The sequence below is a fragment of the Myxine glutinosa genome, chromosome 2, assembly GCF_964187855.1.
Source record: "Myxine glutinosa chromosome 2, kmMyxGlut1.1, whole genome shotgun sequence".
NCBI classification, from domain to species: Eukaryota; Metazoa; Chordata; class Myxini; order Myxiniformes; family Myxinidae; genus Myxine; species Myxine glutinosa.
Genome location: NC_136262.1, coordinates 191,473,523 through 191,499,806, shown reverse-complemented (window position 1 = coordinate 191,499,806; position 26,284 = coordinate 191,473,523).

Genomic DNA, 26,284 nt, shown 5'->3' with positions numbered 1-26,284 from the left:
CGATTGCGGCCACCACCAAAACTACGACTCCGTGGTCCTCTTCTGTAGATCCCACGACACCTCTGAAATGCCTTCCCTACTGTTATGGTCCGACCCTCCAACTCCTTGCTATTCAGATCCTTTTCTGCCTCTCTGGCGTCCTTTGCGTTTTCAAACGTGACAAAGCCAAACCCTCTTGACTTTCGTGTCTCCCTGTCTTTTCAGGGAGAGGACTTTGTCTTTGTTTTCAGGCCAGCAGCACTTCCAAAAGCAGTCCATATTTGCTGAAGGCCGACTCCAGAACATCTTCCTTTGTTTTGAAGTTCAGCCCACCTACAAATAACTTGCTAAATTTGTCGCCATCCCTAACTGGTGTGGTGTTACTTTCCCTACTCGGCTTTTTAACAACCATCGGGTTACCATAAACTTGACCACCGGCCAAATCATTCCCGATAACAACAGATACTCCCTCTACAGGAAGCGTGGCTTGGAAACCGACGGTGACCGGTCCTGACACCAAATCAGACTCTAAATGGATGACATGAAGTGGAGCTCCAACACAGCCACCAATCCCCTGTAAACGAACACTATCCCCAGTTGCCGTCTCCTCTGACAATGGCAAGATGCCTTCAAGTATTAAAGATTGATGTGCTCCTGTGTCCCTCAATACCCTCACAGGTCTCCGGTTAGTCGAGGCTCCATCCAGTGACACAAACCCCTCTGAAATAAATGGTTGGTAACCCTTTTGAGGGCGATTTCTCACAATGGCAATTGCGTTTGGAGTTGTACTAGTCGAACTCAGCTCCTGATTTCCCCTTTTCATGGTGTAACACAGGGACATCAAGTGTCCAGTTTTATGGCAAAAAGCGCAAGTAGGCCCGGAGGAGAACCTCGTGGTCTGCCTCGAGCCCCCCGGAGGATACGTCTGCCTTGGAACTGTTGTCTTCTGATTTCTAGAAGTCGTGGTATCAGAGTGGTCCTCATAGTCATCTCGAGGCCGCCCCCATGAATTTTCGTTCTCCACCCCTGATGTACCATAGCTCCCCTGGCTAGGTCTCGGCGAGAAGTTAGGTTTGTGGAACCCCATCCTGTGTGTTGAGGCATAGTCATCTGCCATGGTTGCTGCCTCATACAACTTTGGTACTTTCCTTTCTTCCAGATGTACTTTAATGTCCTCGTGGACAAACTGCTGGAATTCCTCCACCAGGATCAATTGTCGCAATCGTTCGAAGTCTTTCCCAACCCCTTTTGAATCACACCACCTATCAAACATGGTTTCTTTCATTCTGGCAATCTCCACATGGGTCTCACTCTCCCTCTTCCTGGCATTCCGGAATTTTTGTCGGTAAGCTTCCAGGACCATTTCATAGGCTTTGAGAATGTTTTTCTTCAATACCTCATAATCTGCACATTGGTCAATCGGTAAAGCCGAATAAATATCTTAAGCTTTACCCACCAGAACACTTTGCACTAATATGGTCCAGGACTCCTCAGGCCAGTTTAGCAGTTGAGCCACCTTCTCAAAGTGTGAAAGAAAATTGGCTACCTCCTTTTCATTGAAGGGTGGAACCAGCTTCACATGTCTGCCAACATCCCAGGTGTCCTGACTTGGTGTCGAACCAGTCGGCATGGATGGTACCTCTCCCCGTTCTTTCATTACATCCAGCTCCTTGAGTCGAATTTCCTGCTAAAGTGACATTTCACGGTCCCTTAACTCCCTTTCAGCTTTTCTCTCCTCTGTTTTTTCCTCCTCCAACCTTTCCTGGAGTTCTCTTTCAACTCTCCTTTCCTCTGCTCTTCTTTCTACGAGTTCTCTTGCAGCTTTCCTTTCCTCTGCTCTTTCTTGTGCTTTTTTCTCTTCTACCCTTTCCTGGAGTTCTCTTTCCTGTGTTGCTCTTCTTTCCTCGCTCTGCAATTGCATCTCCATTTTTTGGAGCTCCACATTTTCTTGTTCCTCAGGTAACCAATCCCAGGCTACCTCTTCCCATGTTCCTAATCCCACCATAGATTGTATCACCACTGTCTGCATCTCTGCCTTCTTCATATTAGTTCGGACCTCCAAGCTAAAATGTTTGGCCAATTTCAAGAGGTCCGATTTTACTAACGCTCTGAACTGTGCTTCACTAGGGGTCACTGCAAACTTCTCTGCGTCAAACTCCATGGTGGCTATTGTTAACACCTGTTAACCTTCACACAAGAAATTTTAAAAATAACAAATTTCTTTTCCTTTTTTTTGTTTTTGGAAAAATTTGGGAATGTTGGAACAAGTTCCAAATTTGGGAATTCTGGGAATGTTAGGGAATTCTTTCCCAGACTAAATTTAGGGGATTTTTAGATCCCGGACGGCGGACGCAGACCCAATTCCGAGCCCACGAGTCAATTGGACGAGCCCCCAATTTCTGTTACGGGGTCCTCCGCAATCTCCTGGTCTCGGTAACCTCCGATCCCCGAGAGGAACCCCGGCAGAAAGATATATATGTTATTCCCTGTCGCAATCAATCACTAATGACACCATCCATGAAACCATCAAAGGAAACAATCCAAATCAATAAGGAAACCACACCCTTGGTTGTCAATGAACAAATATTATATTAGAAGCACACAAAAAGAACTATACAACAATGGGGCAATCAACCCTACAATCAAATCTTAAGATGTTAACACCTTATCTAGACACGTAACCCCAAACTCACGGCACTCCCAGGAAATGGAACCGAGCCGTCCTCAATGTCTCTATAACCCTCCAAGGCGAAGTTGATGCGCTCCGGCGATCGTTGGAACAATGTCCGATCAAGAGCAACCGAGGCGTAGACGGTCGAAGCGACACAGAAGTCACATGGTCCAACACCCAGCGCTCGCGGTAGAAAGGGAAATCTCCAAAGACGCGCGCGTACACATTTGCCGTTCAATCAGCGAACCGCAGGTCAATCTACAGACGCCGCTGTATTGCACAGCCGTCCCCACCAAACCACCGGAGGATAAGCCAAACCGACACGACAAAAACCTTTTCCGATGAAGGTAGTGCGCGGGACGAAATGGCGGACGGCTCTCACTCGAGCCGCGGCCTTGAAGCGAAGATTCTCCGGAATTTCACCCTTGTACCTGGCTTCGCAGGCTTTTCCACAACTCCAGCGATAACACCGATGGCCCGAGATTCCTTTCAAGGACTCAAAGTTCACTCGCCCTGTATGCTCGACCAGGCTAGGTACGGAGCTTTTTTCAGAATGCCCTTCACTCCTCACGACTTCTTCTTCTTCACCGCCTTTTTCTTCTGGGTTACGATCCGATTTCCTGTCTCCTTTTTACCATGAGCGCTTTTAACCTTTTAACCACAATAACCATTTCCCTTAAACAACAATACCCATAATACTTAGAACCCACAATAATAATAATAATAACAGCAATAATAATAATAAGTGCCGAATCCGTAACAATATGGACGTTCCGGACAAAAGCACCAATTTTTCCCACAGGTTACCCGTTACCTTAGCTTTCATTTTTGATAGGAACCACTTCTTTCCGAATACATTATGGCGGCCATCTTGGATTTTCAAGATGGCCACCATGTAAAAACAAACATCTACCAATATCCCAGCTTCGAAGTCACTTAGGATCACAATCTTGGTGTCTAAACATACATTTTCTGGGTCAAGGAATACAACTATACCATTTCGAAAAGCAACAGACGATTTTTATTAACACAAAAAGGAAATTAATATAAAACTTGAAAAAAAATAAAACGGAACACTGTTAATGTACCACAGCCACTGAAAATACTGCAAGGACTAACTATATCAACAGTAAATGTGACGGTATATTGTCAACACACAATATATCCTGTGTGAATATGTCATGTCATGAATAATATGAATGTCATGAATTCATGTCATGAATCAACACACAATATGAATATGTCATGAATGTGTCAACACACAATACAACACACAACACAACCGCACATGCATTTTATTCCCAGCCTACTTCTCACAGTGACAAATGCAGAGTTCAGCGCACTTCCAACGTGCCTTTCTGCATGTGTACCTAGCGCCACATCCACTTTGAATCTTGCAGCTACATTTGACTAGTTCACTGCAGGCCTTGGAGACCACAGGTAACATGTTCCACCCATGAATTGCTGTCCTCATTGAGAGTCCAGCCCCAATCTTCTGGAGTATGTGCGTGTTGTTCAATCTGCTCACTGGTGCACCATATTCCTGCCTGATATGCAATTCGTTTTGTGTGCTGCAATAGTGCATCCTGGGTTGGGGGAAGTCTCTCCATTGTCTTCCCCTTCTGGCAAAACAGCTCCTTTCCAGCTTCATCCACATGTTGCAGGTCACTGGTCTTATCATACAGGATAACAGCGAAGCGTTCCAGCAGCTGGAAATGTTGAGCACCAACCTCTACTTCTGTGTAAGGATGAAGTGCCATGTAGGTAAAGGCACATGTCACACCGTGATAGCAGTTCCAAGCCTCCCATCTGACTTATTGCCTCTTCCAAAGAATGCAGATGTAGTAGTATCACATCCCGTGAAACTGTGAAAGATTATGGAGGGCCAGGGATTTCTTCCGACACAGGTCTTCGTATATATCATTGATGTGATGATATGTAAAGTTCTTGCCCGTACCAAAGGCAATACAAATGCTCACATCTCGGCACAGGGTGATCAGGTGATGGAACTTGCCAATGAGAATCACCACTGCACTACCGGTCAAAAGTTTTAGAACACCTCAATTTTTCCAGTTTTTATTGAAATTTAAGCAATTCAAGTCCAGTGAATAACCTGAAATGGTACAAAGGTAAGCAGGAAAACAGACAGACCATTATAACCCTTAAAAGTGAAGGTCTTTCCTTGAAAGAAACTAGCAACGGTACCCACCCTATGGGCGGGGCTCCAATTAGCAAGCCCAAATGAAAAGGCAAAATATCAGAAATTGACGGTTTTTAAAAATTTTAAACGATTCATATAAACATCCGTTGAAGCATATCACACGCAAATCTTCAAAATCTAAACAGTATCTTTAGAATTTCAATAAAAGCCACATCACTGTTCATATCGGTAAATATTATTCCATCGTGTTTCAAATCGTGATCGATACACTATGATCGTGATGATCGTGATCGTGAATCGTGATCGATAATAGTGTTCACAATCACTATGTCGTATGTACTCCCGATACGTGTACCAAATTCCCGATACGTGTAACTGTACCAAATCAACAGTTAAAAGGATTTTGAGCCGATAGCTGTTACGGCCTTGGCAAGATCGATGGAGACAGCGTTCATTACACTTTTAATGAAGGACACTGTCTCAAGCCCCAGTCCACATCACGGATGGGGCTCAGCGGTTTACCCGAGCCTGACGGCGAAGGACAAGGTACACGCTGGCCCGTCCAGTGTAGCGTGCGTGCGGCCCCAGACATCGAAGGGCATTAAATGTTCATTAAACATTAAACATTCATTAAACATTAAACGTTCATTAAAGGATTACAAAACGAAAAACATTACGAAATTACGTTCACACCGTCACGTCAAACACTACCGTGAACACATACATCGTCACAATGAGAACATCGTCACAATGGACGTTATGCGAACGTGAATGTTATGCGGGAGTCCAAACCTGAGAATACTGGAGACCAAAGCTGAAATTGGGAAAACTAAATAGCCTATTTTACTCCTGGAGATCCCAGGATTACCCACACGAAATATCGTTTCGATCGGTTGAGCCGTTTTTGCGGTACCTTCGAACAGACGGACAGACATTTGGTGAATTATAGTAAGATTGCAAAGAAATCCAAGGTGTCAGTGAGTACAGTTTCCTACACCATCAAAAGGCACTTGGAAACTGGAGGAAACTCTGACAGGAAGAGGTCTGGCAGACCCAAAGCCACAACAGAATCTGAAGACAAGTTTCTGAGAGTCAACAGCTTGCGTGATAGGCGGCTCAAAGGACAACAGCTTCAAGCACAGCTTAACACTGGTCGAAGTAAGCAAGTCTCCGTTTCAACTGTGAAGAGAAGACTTCGAGCTGCAGGTTTGACAGGTCAAGTGGCAGTAAGAAAGCCATTGCTAAGATGGCAAAATAAGAAAAAGAGGCTTGCCTGGGCCATGAAGCACCGCCAGTGGACTACTGAAAACTGGAAGAAGGTCTTAAGGACCGATGAATCAAAATTTGAAATCTTTGGTTCATCACGCAGGGTTTTTGTATGCCGTCGAGTAGGCGAAAGGATGGTTCCTCAGTGTGTGACACCAACTGTCAAACATAGAGGAGGAAGCGTGATGGTCTGGGGCTCTTTTGCTGGATCCAGAGTCGGTGACTTGCACAGAGTGACTGTCATCCTGAACCAAAAGGGCTACCACAGCATTTTGCAGTGCCATGCAATACCCTCTAGTATATGCCAAGTTGGTCAGGGGTTCATCCGACAGTAAGATAATGACCCTAAACACACCTCCAGGCGATATAAAAACTACCTTCGAGGAAAAGAACAAGACGGTAGGCTTATAATCATGGAATGGCCAGCACAGTCTCCAGACTTAAACCCCATCGAGCTGGTTTGGGATGAACTGGACAGAAGGGTGAAAGCAAAGGAACCGACAAGTGCAATACATTTGTGGGAACTTCTGCAACAGTGTTGGGAAGAACTTCCCAAACAATATTTGATTTCCATTGTAGAAAGAATGCCACGAGTGTGTTCGGCGGTTATATCTGCAAATGGTGGCTACTTTGCTGAGTCAAAAATTTAAATTAAATTTTGTTAAACAAAATGATTCCGTGATGTCTTTTTTTAATCTACAATTGTTTATTTGTTCTATGCTTAATTTTAGAGTACATTGAGACATTAAACTGGGTAAATTTCAATAAAAACTGGAAAAATTGAGGTGTTCTAAAACTTTTTACCAGTAGTGCACATCCGTATCAACAGTGCGCACCAGACAGTTGGTACAGCCATTCTGAAGAGCATCCTGTAAGTGGATCAGCAGCCTGGTGTCTGCTTCGTCATGATCACATGTTGACATGGATCGATCGGTTCCTCGAAGAATAGCTGCGACGTCAGATGTGATGGTGATTTCCTTCTCTTCGGGGCACTCTACAGTGGCAATCTTGTTGGAAAAGAATGCAAACAGTTCCTGTTTGTTGGCTGGGTCACGTAAGAAGTCGGCCCAGTTTCCTGGGAGCTTGTTCTTGCCTGCAACCTTTCTCTGAACACCCTTTCCTCGTTTTTCTCTAGTGGATTCGTTGATGCAGCTGGAGATGTATGTGTCCCATACTATATAGACCCTTTTGGAGTTTTCTAGTTGTTTTATGATGTATGGAACAAAGACCCAATCAGCATACTCATCAAATGTCACAATGTTGGTAGTGGGGAGCAAGAGCACCACAGCAGCTCCATCAAGAAGCTTCATGTCAATGGAATCAGGAGGATCATTGTGGGTGTCTTTGGCCAGAATGTTCAGATCAGATTTTTTTCCCAAAGCGCAATTTCCATCATCAGATCGTGAAGGGGGAAAGGATGGTTCTCATGGCTGAAGAATGTACTCATGTCACTAACCCTGTGCTGCATCACGATGTACAAGTGAGAAAACAGAACAACATCATCCTTGAGTATGGAGATCTTTCCCACTTGTTTGGTCTTGGCTTTTGGCCGTGGACAATTGAAGAGAGGAAGGGCATTCTTCTTAATCGGCTCATGAATGGAGGATGTGCGATCAATAATAACTTCTTTGCAATATTTGGCATACTGATCCTTTCCTAGACTATGTATTGTTCGCACCGTGTTCACCACAGATTCATCCAAAACATTCCGTGTGTCTAGTGCCAGTAACACATCACTCTCATCAAGGAAAGGGTTTCCCTGCTCATTGAAGACCTGAACCAGACTCTCAGCCTGCTCCTTGAAACTTCTCTGTGTGGAAAATCCCTCTTCATGATGATAACCACAATCTGAGTCTTTATCTTTTGGGAGGTAGTCCTCTTCAAACTCCTTCAGTAACCTTTCTTGTTCAGGCCCTGAGACCATCCATTTCCTGAAGGCTGAAGGATTTTCAGTCAGACAGACTGCACCCCCCAGAACCCATGACCACTTCATTATTTTGTTCATGGGCTTGGTCGATTGGGATGGTTGAAAATCTGTTGGTGGTTTTGTGGATGACCCAGTGACTGTGCTCCTCAAACTCTTTGAGAATGGGTGCTGGCAGACTCATGTCTCGGATGTGTTACGTGCTCCTCCCCAAACCCCGGTCACGGTGTACCTCCGAGCCCCGAGAGGGGTCACGGCAGAAAGATGTGTTATTCTGTATGTCTTAGATCAATGGTGAAACCACACCAATTGTTACCAACAAACAAGTATTGCATTAAGATCACACAAGAATAACAGTACAAAAAACAATCGTAATCAATTGTACAACAAATATATCCTTCCTATGATGGTACCATCAGTTTCCTACAATATAACTCACTGTACTCCAAGTGAGCGCAAATGCCCCAATGCCAAGCCCAAGTGAGCGCAAATGCCAAGCATCCCCAATGTCTCTGTCCCCGGCTTCAAGCCAAAGTAAATCAACTCCAGTGATCGACAGAACGATGTCGAATGGAGACCAGAATCCCATTCGGATGACAGTCACACTGCCAAAGATGGGTGAAGGTGCCCTCAAGGCGACTGGAAGATCACACCTTCGGGTATCGATGTTCAACGGCTCCCCACACGGCGAACCGCAATTTCCCATTCAAACTCCACGTTACACACACACACACACACCAGATTAACGTCTGGATTCGGTGAAAATGGTTGAAGCGAGGTGAAAAATCCTGAGCGATGCGCAAATCCTAAGCGAGGTAAAATGGCCAACGGCCCGTACTCGAGATGTAACAGCCTTCCAACGATTCTCTTCGGAATCGACCGCAAAACCTGACACGCAGGTTTACAGTCACGTGAAAAAGTAAGTACACCCCATGTTAAGTTTTGACTTTTTCAACATATTTCAACATACAGCTATTTGATCTTCATTTCAACAATATTGATAGATAAAGGTGATATAATATAACAAATATCATGAAGCATTTACATTTTGTAGTCCATTGTATAATTTAAATAAACATAAATGCAAATTTTGCATGTGGAAAAAGTAAGTACATCCCTACATTTATCACTACTTCAAATACCTAAAATTAGAATCAGGTGCACCAGCTCAGGTGCAAATGATTAGAACATCATTAGAGAGGATCTTGGAGGAACCTGTCTTATTTAAACCTCAGACATTTAGTTTGGTTTGCTCTTTGTTGTTGAAGTGTGCGGCATCACCATGCCTAGATCAAAAGAGCTCTTTGAGGCCTTCAGAAAGAAGGTTAAAGATGCCTACAAGTCTGGGAAGGGATTTTAAAAGATCTCCAAACAATTTGAAATCAATCATTCGACTGTCCAGAAGATCATCTACAAGTGGAGAAGATTCCAAACAACTGCCAACTTGTTCAGGCCAGGCCGCCCCAGCAAGTTCAGCCCGAGAGCAGACCGCAAGATGCTGAAAGAAGTCTCTAAGAACCCCAGAATGTCATCATGGGACCTACAGGTAGCTCTTGCCACTGTTGATGTCAAAGTGCACGAGTCTACCATGAGAAAGAGGCTGCACAAATTTGATCTACATGGGACGTGTGCCAGGAGGAAACCTTTGCTGTCCAGAAAGAACATCAGGGCAAGACTAAAGTTTGCCAATGAACACCTGGGCAAAGACCAGCACTTCTGGAACAATGTGCTCTGGACAGATGAGTCAAAGGTAGAGCTATTTGGCCACAGTACCAGAAGACATGTTTGGCGAAAACCAAAGACAGCATTTGACCACAAGAACCTGATACAACTGTAAAGCATGGTGGTGGAAATATTATGGTTTGGGGCAGCTTTGCTGCATCAGGGCCTTGGCAGCTCACCATCATAGAATCCACTATGAATTATTCATTGGACCAGAGGGTGCTTGAGGATAATGTGAGGCCATCTGTCAGAAAGTTGAAGCTCAACCGAAGGTAGACCTTGCAACATGACAATGACCCTAAACATCCCAGTAAGTCCACCAAGGAAAGGCTGAAAAGAAAGAAATGGAGGGTTCTGGAATGGCCAAGTCAAAGCCCGGATCTAAATCCCATCGAGATGTTGTGGGGGGATTTGAAACGAGCTGTGCATGCAAGAAACCCCTCAAACATTGCACAGCTGAAAGAATTCTGCATGGAGGAGTGGGCAAAAATTTCTCCCAGTCGATGTCAGAGACTGGTAGACAGTTATAAGAAATGGGTACTTGAGGTTGTTTCTGCCAAAGGGGGCAATACCACCTATTAGAGCCAAGGGTGTACTTAGTTTTTCCACATGCGAAACTTGCATTTATGTTCATTTAAATTATACAATGGACTACAAAATGTAAATGTTTCATGATATGTGTTATATTATATCACCTTTATCTATCAATATTGTTGAAATGAAGATCAAATAGCTGTATGTTGAAATATGTTGAAAAAGTCAAAACTTGAAATGGGGTGTACTTATTTTTTCATGTGACTGTATCTGTCACAGCGATAACAACTCTGTTGCAGGAATCCTTTTCCCGGGAAACCCAAAGTTCACTCGTGACCCTCGTTCGCCAACGTTCGCTCAAGACCTCGAAACAGCTCGGCTTCTTGTCCGACTCACTCGCTCCGCCTTCTTTTCCTCCTCTTCTTCGTCGTCCGGTTCTCGATCCGGTTTCCTGTTTCTTTTAAAACATTAACTTTTTTACCTTCTGAAAACAGTAATATCTATTTCATTTAAACGATAACAATAATAGTACATGGAAACAAAAATGTTTACAGTGGATGAGAACCACAATAACGGAAGTGACGAATCCGTAACAGATATGTATTGGAATCCACCGTGCATAATTGTGGTGTTCTCGGTGCCTCTGGGTGCCCAGTACTGGAACGTTGGACTCTTGTGTACCATTTCCTGCCTCCATGCCTCCTTGGCTTCATCACTGTGTGTTCCCTCAGTGTGCAGAAAAGCATCCTGCTGGAGCTTTGCCAGTGCCAAAGCAGTCACCTGGTGAGTGTGCCTTGTTCTGGTCAGAGTAAGGCCTTCAGAAACGAGTTGGCGGTGCCTGATGATGCAATGGCAGCTTGTGTCAGCACATTGGTCCATCCAGATCCATTCAAGTAGTCGTCATACGTTTTCCACATCACCATCTCTATGTGCAGGTCACCAAACATTGCTATGAACTTATCCTCTCCGTGCGTGTCAGGCCAGCTCCACCGAGTGAACTTGGCAAGAGCATAGAGTGGTGCATCAAAGGCTATAACTGGAATCTGTCCAGCATTGAGAAATTCTGTAGCCAATGGCACATTAATTCCATGCTTGATCATAGCTGCAGTAGCTGCCTTCTCATAGAAAAGGGGCAAAAGCTGTGTAAGGGTGGTGTGCTGATCTGCTGATGCATCTTGCATGGAGGCATGGAATGCTGACCAGGTAATAGTGTCACCTTTTTCAACTTCATCTTTCTCCAGCATGCTCCAGCCAGCTCTTCTCCTTCAATTGTGCACCTACCAGTTGTCCGTCTTTTGGTGCTGATGCATTTGACAGTTGTGGGACTGACACTTTTGCTGTTTTCAAAGCCACAGCTGGCACTGTGGTGAAGCTGTCTGGCAACTGGTGATTCTTCTTGGTATCAGCCAAAGGCAGTCTGATGTTGTTCTGCTTCTCTCCCAAATTAGACAAAGTGGGAAACTGAAACAGACTGATGCCTGTGCCATGAAATTACCCCTTAGCAGTTGTACTTGAAGGATTGTAATCCAAGTTGTCAAGCGCACAAACAGTAAACAGTCCACATGGCAACTGAGCAGGAACCACAGCTCCTTTGTCCTGAAAGTTCTCACAGACAGCAGTCGCAAGCTGGCTCTCAAGCTGAAGAACTCTGTCATAGCTTACAGTGAAACCCAAGTCATATAGCTGTGTGATCTTTTTCGACCTGGTCTCTGTGTGAATCTTCATTTCGATGTACAGCGGAAATGGTGGTTCCCTATCCATGGAATGCCGACACTTAGCAGAAGTCGACGCATGTTTCTTGAAGTTGAAGAGAATGGTCTGAGAGAGACTGTGAGGTTTGCCTGCGAGTCTATGGAATCTTGGTCTTTCAGGTCAGCACCATTCAACAGCATAAACACAAGGGTCTTGAGAGTAGATGGCACTGATCTTTGTTGACAACCAGAAGGAAATTTGCCATCAAAGTGGAAACCTTTGTAACTGACAATATATTTGCGCATTATCTTGGCAGCCTTAGCCAGCAGTAGTGCATCACCTTCATAATCGCATGCCATGGCTTGCTTTAGCAGTTGCTGCATACCATGTTCAATACCAGAACGTTATTTTTGCCATCACTTTGCAATACGGGAAGTATGCTAGAAATTTCTGCTTGAATCGGGTTCTGTTAGTCTCCTTATCAACACCAAGGTATCGTGCGCGGTTTTCATACAGCTGATACAAGACCAAAAAAATTTGAAGTAGAAGGTCCCATCTTCCACACAGTTTTCTACATGAGTAAAGAGCTCCACATGTGCTCTTGCCTGTATCTTCTTTTCCTCAGAAGAGCCTCCCGATTCCTGCTCATTTTGCTGCATCAGTGATCTGTAGCGATTCCGCAGTTCAGTTCAGCACTGCACATGATATTTAGCCTCGAGTGCTATGAGATCGCCACTTTCTACTCTAGCCATTAGCTCTGTTTCCTGCAGCTCGGTAGCCATCTGTGGTTATGGTCTCATCAGCTCCAAGTGTTCTAAATTAATGTAGGTGTCTATCCTCTTGATGACAAAACAGACAGACCATTTTGTCAATCGACTGGCGCCGAGGCCGTTTAACCCCAGAAGTGCTGCTCTCTGCAGGGTCATCCTTGTCACGCTTTTTGGTAGCACTCTCCAACTTCTTTTTGCTGAACTTGACACAGCAAGATTTGCACCATGCACCCCGGTTTTGGACCAGTTCACCTACAGTCGTCTTCTCCAAAGTTAAGCACCACTGGCAATGTGCCCAGGGCTCTGAAAGAATTAACGTTATTTTTAAAATTCATTTTATCGGCAACCATTACTTCGATTGACACGAAATTTTCACCATTCGAGTGCCTCCTCCTGTAGAATTTGTTTTCATAATTATGACGTCATAAGTCACGTGGTATGGATGCCATCTTGGAAAAAAATTGCACCTCTATCTCGGAAGCCGCTCAATGGAAAAAAATTAAACATGGCTCATTGTCAAGTACTCCCCATGGGGAATAAGAAATGTTAATGATGATGTCATCAGTGCCTTGATTGTGACATAATTCGACCAGTATAATGCTTGATCCGATCAGTATGACATGAATATTTTTTTCTCTGCAACTGTTGGTCCGATGAACATGAAATTTTCACCATCGGAGCACCTCCTCCTGTATCATTTTTAATGATAATTATAACGTCTTAGGTCACGCGGTACAGGTCGCCATCTTGGAAAAAAAAAGTTCAACGTCTCTATCTCCAAAACTGCTCAGTGGAAAAAAATGAAACATGGCTCATTATAAAGAACTCCACAAGGGGACTAAGTGTTGTAAACGATGACATCATTGGTGCCTTAATTATGACGTCATACTTTGACAAGTGCAACACTAAGTCCGATCGGTTTAAAATTTATTGAGCGTGATCTCCACAACAATTCTTGGAAAAAATGCCAGGGGCATAGAAAAGGTGCCTTTATATGGCATGTGCCATGTGACAAACTATAGAAAAGAACAGACATTCTTGGGGAAAATGCCAGGGGCATAGAAAATGCCCCTTTATATGGTATGTGCCATGTGGCAAATTATAGAAAGAAGGGACATTATTGGGAAAAATGCCAGGGGCATAGAAGAGGCCCCTTTGTATGGGACAATTGGGACATCATTCATAGAAAAGAAGGGACATTCAAAAAAAAAATGTCGTGTGCATGCTGGACTACCCATGTGTTCTTAGGATGAACCAAGTAATGCTCGACAAAAGTTCATATAAAGAGGCGACCTACATATACAGTATACATATATAGGTTGTTATTTTGGGGGGTTTTTTGTATACAAGATTGAGGCTCGTGTGAGAGCGAACATTAATGACAAAAAAAGCACACACAAGGGAAGCACACAAGCACAACATTTGAGAGCAGGGACATCGGGAGATCTGTGGGAGGGAGAGGGCTTGGGGGGAGGAGGCGTGGGAAGGGGAGTGGGGGTGGGAGATGTAAAAAAAAACACATGGACACAGCTAGGACTTCCAGGAAAGAAGTCGGTATTTCAGAAAAGTGAATTTGGGGTGAATTAACGGGGGTAGAAAAGATCAAGGTTTTGGATGGGGGAAGAGAAGAGATGGTGGTGAACAGCTGTTTTAAAGACCTGGAGGGAGGAGTGGGATTGAAGAGAGTGAGGGAGTTATTTTTCCAGAAGCGGGAGTAAAGAGGAATGAAAGAGTGAAGGTGAGCAGAGAGTCTTGATTTTGGCAATTTCACCAGAAGAGGGTTGCTGGCAGATCTTGTGCGACCTGCAGGAATATTTGGTGGACAGAGCACAGATAGAGCTGGGGGAGCTAGGCCGGATAGGAGTCCGTAGAAGACAGAAAGACCACCTACCTGACTGCGGTGAGTGAGTAAAAGGCCCTCACAATCAGCGTTATCGCAGGAGATTCCAATGATTCTGAAAGCTTTGGTTTCAACAGAGTGAAGCCGAGCTAGGTGTGAGGCAGGACCACCAGCCCAGAGGGGAGAGCAGTATTCCATTGAGCTGCAGATGAAAGCCTTGTATGTGGTGAGGAGCTCAGGTGTGCCAAGGAAGGACTTCGCACGACGGAGAATGCCCAGTCGGCGACTGGCTTTGGAGGCCAGCTTGGAAACGTGGTTTTCCCAGGAAAGATCCTGGCAGTTGGTGAGACACAAAAGCTTGAGTGACAGAACTTCTTGGAGAGGATTTGTTGCGAAAGTAGAAGGGAGGGTTGTCCAGACGGTCTTTTCAGAGGGACATTTTAAGAGTGTGAGATTTGTCAGGATTGAAAGACATGTTCCACTTGTTTGACCAGTCTGTGATTATGTCCGGGTCTGCAGAGAGTGAGGAGGCTGCAGAGTGCCGATCTGAGGGATGAGGAATGGAGCAGCAGAGAGTGGAGTTATCAGCAAAGAGATAGAGAGAACGCAAGATAGGATAACAGGTTAAAACCCATCAGTATGTAAAGTTTTCTGTGTACCTTGGAAACGAAAACACGTAAGATAATGTGCATGTGTGTGAAATCTAATTTGTTTAAAAAATTAATAAAGTTAGTATGTACGATGTCCCAACCAATTGCAGACATGTTGAGTGTGATGTATTCTTCGAGACAAGCATTGGCCAAGCGCGTTTTGTGTGCACATTATAGGCAACTATTGGATGAGATTAAAGAATTGCACACATGTGGTGGTGCAGCCTATTTTACCAGTCTCTTTTGGACCATAATTGCACATTACATACATAAACTTGCAAGTTTTGCCATTGCAGACATATTGGACAAAAGTGATATGTACATGATGAATACTGATGATAAATTAGAGATGATGGATGAATTGTATATGTCCACCTACTTCTGCAATCTAATAGAAAATAAATATTATGTTTCGCATTTTAATATTTCACAGAAAAATGAAGGACTGCGAAGAGGTCCCTTTGAAACTAAGAGACTGTAACTGCATTGAAAATACATTTACTTCTTCATGTAGCTGTATGAATCAAATTGGCGCTCCTTTATATGAACTTTTCTTGAGCATTACTTGGTTCCTCCGAAGTACACAAGGGTAGTGCAGCATGCACCCGACATTTTTACGAGATTTTTTATTTGCCATAATACATCACAATGTACAAAATTGGGAGATCGTAAAATCGTCAACATAACTACTGTACGTTTTTGTACTTGAATATAGCTGTCATAAATCAAAAACAGAGGAATGCTATTGGTAAAAAGTGAAAAACAATACATGAAGTCATGACATTATGAACGCATTCCACACGTATCCTATTAATGCTAATGAGAACGAGAACGACACTCTTCGACGTCATGACATCGACCGATATGCCTCCGCCCACATTATTACATCAATATACATACTTGTACCAAATTTGATTTAAATCCACTCAGACCTGTGACTTGTTCTCAAGTATCACATTTTTACCTGACATGACCTATGACCTCACCAAAATCACCTCATTTCTCACATTTGATGCCAAAATATAATCAGTTCATCTTTGCATCATAATATATACTTATACCAAGTTTGGGCAAAATCCCATCACCAATTCACAAGTTAGAACAGTGACAGATTTGTAAATTAACAGGACCTCTGACCTCGACACCCCAAAATTTTATCAGTTCATCTTTGCATCATAATATATACTTCAACCAAGTTTGGGCAAAATCCCATCACCTATTCACAAGTTAGAACAGTGACAGATTTTTTTTACTTAACAGGACCTCTGACCTCTCTCTACACCCCAAAATTTAATCAGTTCATGTTTACATCATTATCATACCTGTACCAAGTTTGATTTAAATCCCATCAGCTGTTCTCAAGTTATCACATTTTTACCGGACATGACCTCTGAACTTTGATCTGTTGATGCCACAATCCAATCAGTTCGTCTTTGCATTGAATATACCAATACCAAGTTTGTTCAAAATCCCATTACAGGTTCACAAGTTGGCACAACATATTTTACTTCACATGACCTCTGACCTTTCACCTCTCGACCCGAAAATCTAATCAGTTAATCTTTAAATAATTATACATATCTGTGCCAAGTTTGAATGAGATCACTGCAGCCGTTCTCAAGTTATAGACATATTACAGACTTTGACCTTTGACCTCTTGACCCCAAAATCGAATCACTTCATCTTTACATCATTCCACATAAGTGTACCAAATTTGGTCACAATACCATCACTGGTTCACAAGTTATCACCGTAACAGTAATTTTACCGAACATGACCTCTGACCTTTGGCTTTTACCTCGTGACACCAAAATCGAATCGGTTCATCTTTAACTCATTATACATAGCTGCACCAAGTTTGACAAAGATCCCTTTTGCCATTCTCAAGTTATCGCGGCAACGACAACCTATCACGGACGGATGCACGGACGTAAGGATGGTCACACGGACAGACTTCGTCGGTTGAGGCATAAAAATTGTTTTGATTTACGTCGTTTTGATAATCGTCGCACTTTTCAGGAACGCATCCACGACGGAAACTGAGCTATTACTCTAAAAAAAGTAATCGAATGTCTTGCTTACCACAACCTGCCCCACATCGTACTCTTCATCCTCATCACCATGATGGAGAGAAGATCCCTGAAAGTTGTGGCTGACAGCAACCTTATCTTCACCGTGACACAGAGAAGATCCTGGAAAGAAAAGGCAAAATGATCTCGCGAGATCTCGGAGACGGTGGGAGGGATTTTCGAAGCTCCACACGGTCTCCACGTTTTTCGAAGTTACGTCTGTTCACAATTGTATTTTGTCGAAACTGTATTTATCTTTCGGTGTGTGAAGTTATTGTGTGCAACTTTGGTTGTTTCTCGGTGTTTATCTTTCATAAATTGATCGTCTGTTTGCCGTGTCGCGAGCAAGGCCTTTGCCGCGTCGCGAACGATTTGAAATCGAAGTTAAGTGATTGTTCCCATTTGTATTTTCGTTAAAACTGTATTTATTTATGGTGTTGTACGTATATTGTGTCCCGACGAAGATTTTTCGGTGCAAATCTTTCATACCTGTATTGAAAATCGTGTTAATTCGTGTCGTGTCTTGAGGCCTTGTACAGTGTGCACTGTACAACCTTGAGGCTTTGTTTTTCTCTCAGCGGTCCGTCTTTTGTGATCCAATAACTTTCGTTCTCTGTATTCCCAGTCTTTTCACCCATAGCCTACTTCCTTGTGTAAATCTCAACTCAAAAAAAAAAAAAAAAAAAAAAAAAAAAAAAACATTTCCTTCTCTGTTCTCATTCGTTTATTCATTCTTATTCGTTCGTTCGTTCTTCGACCACGTGTTTCTCCCCCATTTCCCCAGATAGTTTTCACTCATTAACCTTCAATGTTTACACTTTCCCCTCAAGTTATGTATTCCGTCATATTTTATAACACCTTTTTCTTCTTCTTCTTTAAAAGGCTGCTTTCAACTTGCTCACCAAATCAATTCATCCCAAAAAAAATATCCATCTCCTATAGTGCCTTTTTTCTACATTCCCTAAACTCTCCTGCACTCCATCCTCCATCCAGCATCCTTAAACATATTTTTAACTCGAAGGTCACAAGAAACTCATTTTGCAATAAATGTTCGTTTCCCATAAATCGTACACTTTCAAAAATCCAATCTCACCCCTCCCCTCCAAATCTTCCCCATAACCCCTCCCCTCCAAATCTTCCCCATCACCCCTCCCCTCCAAATCTTCCCCATCACCCATCCCTTTCAAATCTCCCCCCTTGCCCCCTCCCTCCTAAACTACCCCCTCACCCCTCCCCGCCAAGACGCCCCCTCGCCCCTCCCCTCCTAGACTCCTGCCTCACCCCTCCCCTCCCCTCCAAATCTCCCCCATATCCCATCCCTTTCAAATCCCTCCCCTTATCCCTTCCCTCCCAAACTCCCCCCTCACCCCTCCCCTTCAAATCTCCCCACCCTCATTGCTTCTCAATTTCCCCCCTCTCACTCCCCCTCCTCAAAGCATCCTCCCCGCTTCTTCCCCCTTCAAACTCTCACCTCCATCTCCCCCAACCTTCTGCCTCGCTCTTCCCCCTCCTCAAATAACACCTCATTGTGGCTCACCCAATCACCATCAAACCTTTTGTCCGCCCCATCCTTCCCTTTCTCCGAGCTATTCTGAAATCTCTGACACACCTTCAACAGCTCTCCCTACCTCTTCCACCTCTTCCACATCTTACCCTACCCCTCCTCCCCCCTGTTCTGTATCTGATGCTCCCCCTTCCTCTTCATTAACGGTATGGACCTCAAACATCCGGGGCCTTCGTTCAAACTTAACTGATCTCTCCATACAGGTTGCTTCTGTCAAACCAGACGTGATCTGCTTAACAGAAACTTTCCTCCTTTATGATGTCTCTGATTCCATAGTATCTCTCCCGGGCTACTCCCTCCTCCGGTATGATAGACCTGAGCCTTGTCCTGGAGGCGGGGTTGCTATCTTTATCAAAAACTCTCTTCCTCACTCGCCCTGCACTGCACTCTCTCCACCTCACCCCCAGGAATACCTCTGGCTACGGCTTCCCCTTCGCTCCCACCTCTTGTTCATATGTGTGTTGTACCGTCCACCAAACAGTGATGACTCCATCTACATCTCGCTGTCTGATGATATGGACCAACTTCTATCTACTCATCCCAACTCTCTCTTCCTCATATGTGGTGATTTCAACTGTCATCATGCCAGTTGGCTGGGCGTGGGTACCTCTCTCACCAGCCATGGCTCCTCAGCAAAGGACTTCTGCGACTCACTGGGACTGACACAATCTGTCAATTTCCCGACCCGGATCTCAGTCAACGGAACATCTTCTCTTCTGGACTTGGTTATGACTAACTTCCCTGAAAATGTCTGCTGCTCTTCTTCTGCTCCGATCGGATCATCTGATCATGTCCTTGTTAAAGTGGACATCTCTCTGACCATCCTCAGGGAGCCTGCTCAGCGTCGACGAGTCTGGCATTTCACTCAGGCCAACTGGCACGGTCTTCAAGCAGCCATCAATCATCTGGACTGGTCTCCCATCTCTACCACCTCTGACATCAACTCATCCTGGGAATTCTTCCAAAGTAAATTGCTCTCTCTCATGCACAGATTTATCCCATCTCGTCTTCAGTTGTCATACCCTTCCTCCCGTCCATGGTACACGGAATCTTGTGGTGAGGCTGTTGCCCAGAAACAACTTGCCTTCGTCTCCTGGAAAGCAAATCCAACGGAAGGAAATCTCATTTCCTTTCACAAAGCCCGAAACAAGTGTGTGTCCACCCTCAGGAGAGCCAGGAAACAATATCTCTCCGTTCTCAAGACCGAACTCTCTTATCTGTCTCCCTCTTCCAAATCCTGGTGGCATCTGGTCAAATCCGTTTCTGGTGTTTGTTCCCCCTCCATCCCCTCCCTTACCTCAAACGGCTACACAGCTGACTCCGCACGTGAAAAAGCTGAATGCCTCAACTCTGTGTTTGCCTCTAAATCTTGTGTCCCAAACCCATCCCTCTCTGTACCCACCATACCCAGTCGTACCCTGCTGCTCCTGGACTCCGTGTCCTTTCCTCCTGACAAGGTGGAAAAGTTTCTGTCAACCCTCGACTCTGATTCTGCAACTGGACCCGACGGCATCAGCCCACGGGTCCTAAAATCCTGCTCTGCTGCTCTATCTCACCCTCTCTCTGTTCTCTTCACCCTCTCTTTTGCTCAAGGTCAACTGCCATCTGCTTGGAAATCAGCCAACATCACCGCTTTGCACAAAAAAGGTGCAAAAACAGATCCTAGCAACTACAGACCAATCAGCCTTCTCCCAATTATCAGCAAAGTCATGGAATCCATCATTGCTTTGGATATGAAATCTTTCCTCTTCTCCAATGGCTTGATCTCTGATCATCAATTTGGTTTCAGACCAGGTCACTCTACTCTGGACATGCTGCTTCTGCTGTCTCAACAATGGATGGAGGTCCTCAATGCCAAACAGGAAATTAGAGCTGTCTCCCTCGACATATCACGTGCCTTCGACACGGTCTGGCACCCCGCTCTGCTCACCAAACTCTCCTCCTTTGGTATCCATGGAAATCTCCACGCATGGCTGGCGGACTTCCTCTCTAGTCGTCGTCAACGTGTGGCCCTGAATGGGTTTCTCTCATCTCCTCTTCCTGTTCAGGCTGGAGTTCCCCAAGGCAGTGTTCTGGGCCCCGTGCTTTTTCTGGTCTTCATCAATGATCTCTCTGACTCTCTCGAAAATCCTCTCTATCTCTTTGCTGATGACTCCACTCTCTGCTGCTCCATTCCTCTTCCCTCAGATCGGCAGTCTGCTGCCTCCTCACTCTCTGAAGACCTGGACAAAATCACTGACTGGTCAAACAAGTGGAACATGTCTTTCAATCCTGACAAATCTCACACTCTTACTATGTCTCTCCGAAAAGATCGACTGGACAACCCTCCCATCTACTTTCTCAACAATCCTCTCCAAGAAGTTCTGTCGCTCAAGATTTTGGGTCTCACTATCTGCCATGATCTTACTTGGGAAAACCACATTTCCAAGCTGGCCTCCAAAGCCAGTCGCCGACTGGGCATCCTCCGTCGTGCGAAGTCCTTCCTCGACACACCTGAGCTCCTCACCACATACAAGGCTTTCATCCGCAGCTCAATGGAATACTGTTCTCCCCTATGGGCCGGTGCTCCTGCCTCACACCTAGCTCGGCTTCACGCTGTTGAAACCAAAGCTTTCAGAATTATTGGAATCTCCCGCGATGAAGCTATCTCTGAGGGCCTTTCACTCACTCACCGCAGGCAGGTAGGTGGTCTTTCTGTCTTCTACCGACTCCTCTCCGGCCTTGCACCCCCAGCTCTCTCTGTGCGCTGTCCCCCAAATATTCCTACAGGTCGCACAAGATCTGCCAGCAACCCTCTGATGGTTAAACTGCCGAAATCTCGGCTCTCTGCTCACCTTCACTCTTTCATTCCTCTTTTCTCCCGCCTCTGGAACAAACTCCCTCACTCCCTTCAATCCCACTCCTCCCTCCAGGTCTTTAAAACAGCTGTTCACCACCATCTCTTATCTTCCCCCATCCAAAACCTTGATCTTTTCTACCCCCACTAATTCACCCCAGATCCACCTTGTTTGAAATTCCAACTTCTTTCCTGGAAGTCCTGGCAGTGTCCATATGTTTTATACCTCTCCCACCGCGCCCTTCCCATGCCCCCCCCCCCCCCCCAAAGCCCTCGCCCTCTCTCAGATCTCTCGATGTCTCCATGTCTCTCGGTCCCTGCTCTCAAATGTTGTGTTTGTGTCCTTCCCCCTCTCTCCCCATCTTGTCTACCGCTCCCGATGTTATATGTTTTATGTGTCGGTTTGTCTTTCTGTGTGATTAATGTTCGCTCTTTCACGAGCCTCGATCTTGTATACAAAAAAAAATAAAAAAATAAAAATGAAGATCAAACAGATATTGTGACAGAAAAAGATCAATGGACAGAATATCACGATGTTCAGATGTGTGTGCATTGTGGAAATGAGACATCAATTTCATAAATTAGTGTTCATCTTCTTCTTTGCCAGCCAGGTGTTCACATACCATATCGCCTAGTAAAATGTCAAGGGCTCAGAACATGCAGAATTGACCCGTCTTTCAGGAACTGGTTGGCTAGGCCTGACATGATTGTGGTGGATAAAGGCAGGAATTTGTAATTTGCTCGGGGTGCCGACAATGACTTGCCAACTCTTCATGAAAGACACAGAGAGATGTTTAATGTTTCCAAACTAATGCTCCCAGACAGAAGGTCCATCTGAGTGACCACACATTTGTGACCAAACACACTACTTGTGAAGCACCATTTGATTTTATGAAACGGATGGAATCACTGGGAAGGACATTGATCAGGCCATGCTTCCCACAGTTGGAAGCGAGGGCAGGCTGACATTTCTGGCATCAACCCTTCGTCGGACCAAAAAAGCCAAAAACAGCCCGACACAGGGCCTCAGGAGCAAGACCAGCTCTTTATTCGACAGTGCATGGTCAGGATGAGAAGCAAATCAGACTGCACAGTTCAGAGGTAAATTTGAAACATCTGTACAGCCCTGTTGGACACAATACAATATATAAATGGGGAATTCCCTTCAGGAAAAGGATAAAGGAATAATGGTGGAAAAAACACGTAAATGCATCTGAAATGATGTGTGTTGGACAACAATAATGAAGGCAAATTTATGCTTGTGGATAGATATTAAAGGGATTTATATTTTAGAATCAGACAAAGCAGTCTTCTTCCATGTTCATATTTAGCGCAAGACTGTGGAGTAGCAAGCACCGTTGGCTGAGAAGGAGGATGTACCACTGATGCAGTGCCCTCTGCTGGTTATGGCAGGAATTTGAAATTTGTCCAGGGTGCCAGTGATAGCTCCTCTACTCATCGCGAAGGACATCATGTGATCTTTAACGCTCACCACCTCATGCCGGCACACAGGACACCCAGTTTAAGCACCATCTCATGTCGTCCATCCTCATGACCATGATATTTATGAACTGCATTAACCCTTCACAACCCAAACCTATCACTTGCTTCCTTTCAGCGTTTCCTCCACCTCATTCATCATGTTGTCTTCCATTTTCATTGAAATTGATTTGCTCTCTCACCATCATCTGGTACCGTCTACAATCCACAGGTTGCTTCTTACGGAACGCCATCCAAATGTTTATTCAGCAGCTCGATCTTTAACTTCCTCATCTATTCCATCATCTTGTCTGTCCATTTTATCCTTCCCTTCCTCCTCTTGCATCAATACTACCAATCAGTATTGTTTTGTATTGGTTGCGGTGATGCTCAGCATGGCCAAATATTACACATTGGGTCCCTCTGCACTATAGTTACACCTGTGACCAAGTGAAGCTGCAAAAACACCACCATGGCATTACTGGAGAATCAAAACAAAAAGTTTTGAGCATGCACGGGAAAGGTTACTGTGATTAGAGGAAGTTGTTTGTGTCACTGGCGTGAGGAACAAACAGCCACCACCTGAAAATTGAAAAAGAAAGAAAACAACAACAAATATTTGCAGGTGTCTCTTCTTGTTCTTCTAAATGTAAATGAGATAACTTATTTTGTGAAAAGATTCATTGTTAAAACTCACCAGTTAGCGGCTCTTCATCAACAGATTCATTTTTCACTTTCGGCTCAGCATTGCTGCAGAAAATAAAGATTTTGCAAAGCTTTCGTTAAATAAATGTCAAAAATAAGAAACAATATCAGAATAAAAGTGCATAAAATAAATAAAAGTCAGTCAGAATAAAAATCAGGCAGGTGAAAATCAGACTGCATAAGTTATTTGTGTTTTCTACATTCAGACAGCAAACAACAACTACATTGTGCTACCCCACAAAGTATCTTCATACACAGTTGACAATGAAGCCAATAATTTGTTATGTGGTAAAGAGGGGGTGAATATCACCAGAGTTTTCTTTTTTTTTAACCACACTTTTTTCTTTCCCCTTGGTGTCCCAAGCTCCTGCACTCACCTCTGAGCTGTCTAGCCTGCGTTTGAATCATCGAGAGTTCCAAAGTTTGAAAGGGTCATTCTACATGCTTATAAAGGATAATTCTACAGGGTTCTAAATGGTAATTCTTATGGGTTTTGTTTTTTTCACCGAGAAAACAACACCGAGTCTACCAGCGGTGAAGCTGGACTTGTTTGATACTTCACTTGAAGAGAATAGTATGACCTGGGTGTAGCAAATAATGTAAGTATTAAATTATTTTGAACCTCGGTAAGTCTATAAGCTGTCTGTCACCATGGAAATAAAGAGACTGCATGGAGACACTGGTTTATTCTATTTGTTTTGAGTCATCAATGAACCCTACACCGATTAAATCCAGTAACTCTGTAGTCACGACAAAGGGTTGCCGTGTTACGATTATATTTACGATATTATTTTTATTAACGTTATTATCATTACTAGGGCATGCCCGTACTATATCTATATCTAAAATTATATCCCCCCCTCTATTTACATGAAATGGTTTGGTCCATGAAATGTTTTGGTCCATTCGCAACGCCAAAGCGAACGGCGAACGCTTTACATGAAATGGTTTGGTCCATGAAATGTGTTGGTCCATTCGCAACGCCAAAGCGAACGGCGAACGGCTTGCGAGTACAGTGACAATCCCCCCGGGGTTTTAATTAGTTTTAAAACGGAGCTTGGCAACCGCTGGCGTTCTTTAGCCGGCAGCTTCGCCCGCCCGAACGCCGTTACAGTACCTTCGACCGCGAGTTGCTCGGACTTCACTTGGCGGTCAGGCACTTCCGCCATCTGCTCGTGCGAGTACAGTGACAATCCCCCCCCCCCCCCCCTCTATTTACATGAAATGGTTTTTATTAGTTTTAAAACATAGTTTAACGCCAACATAGCGCCAACATAGTTTGCAAACGTGAAATAAATGAATACGCTCTCAAATGTGCCATCCGAGGCAGAGTGTGTCCGCCACGTTCGGCACACGCGATAGCTCGCTGCTCTCTGATTGGTTGAATCGTTTTTTGGACATAGCTCGGTAAGTAATTGTCCGATTAATATGAAACCTTGAAAAGGCACATCCTCGGGTCCCCAGCAATATACCTGGCAAGTTTAAAGTATATCGGACCCGTGGTTGTCGAGAAACAGCGGTCACAGACAAACAAACGTACAAACGTACAAACGTACAAACGTACAAACAAACACACAGAGATTACTGGAATTATAGATAGATTATTATGACGAAAACGATACTACTTTATTGAGAAACCTGGGCAAATTTGTCTGAAGCGGCCTTAAGGCGAGGCATGAAGGCATGAAGCCTAAGGCCTATACGTACTGTGTTGTTGGAAGACCCATAATGCATATGCTTTCGATATTTGATGGTCATTTCAACAATCGGTTTGTGTTTCACACTGAATGAAAATCGTGAAGGTAGAGCATGGCGATTGCGATGATATATGACAGGTTCGACAATATGTTCGGCCTGAACGGCATAGAAATCAAGATGGTGGTGTGTGGCGTCAGCCGTTGTACACACGCAATCACATCGCATCATCCCAGTCATGTGACGAGATCCTCAGCTCCAATTGGTGTAAGTTTGTGAGGGACATACATACACATTCATATGGATAGACAAACACTGTTCTGGATGGCTATGCCTACGAGCTACGCCATAAAAAGTGGTGTGTTCGTGGGGTCTCAGGTTTTGAGTTTATTAATGTTTAAAAGTTCCATGCTTAAAAGTTCCATTTGAGGCCTCACAAAGCTAAAGCATTTTGGGCTCTTCCATGATCTATTCTTAAGATATCATTTTTTGTGATATCATTTTTGATTGTCGCTGCCATAATTTAAGACTCGACAAAAACAAATCCCTAGAAAATCGGAAAAGGGTTTGACTTTTTAAACATAACAAAAAAAAAAAATCACACCAGTGTCTGAAGGCAGCGGTTCAGTTTGGCATTTTAATATGAAATTGACAAAGCCGAGAAACGCACAAAACCCATTAGAATTACCCTTAACCACCCCATAGAACCAGCTTTATAACCCCATTA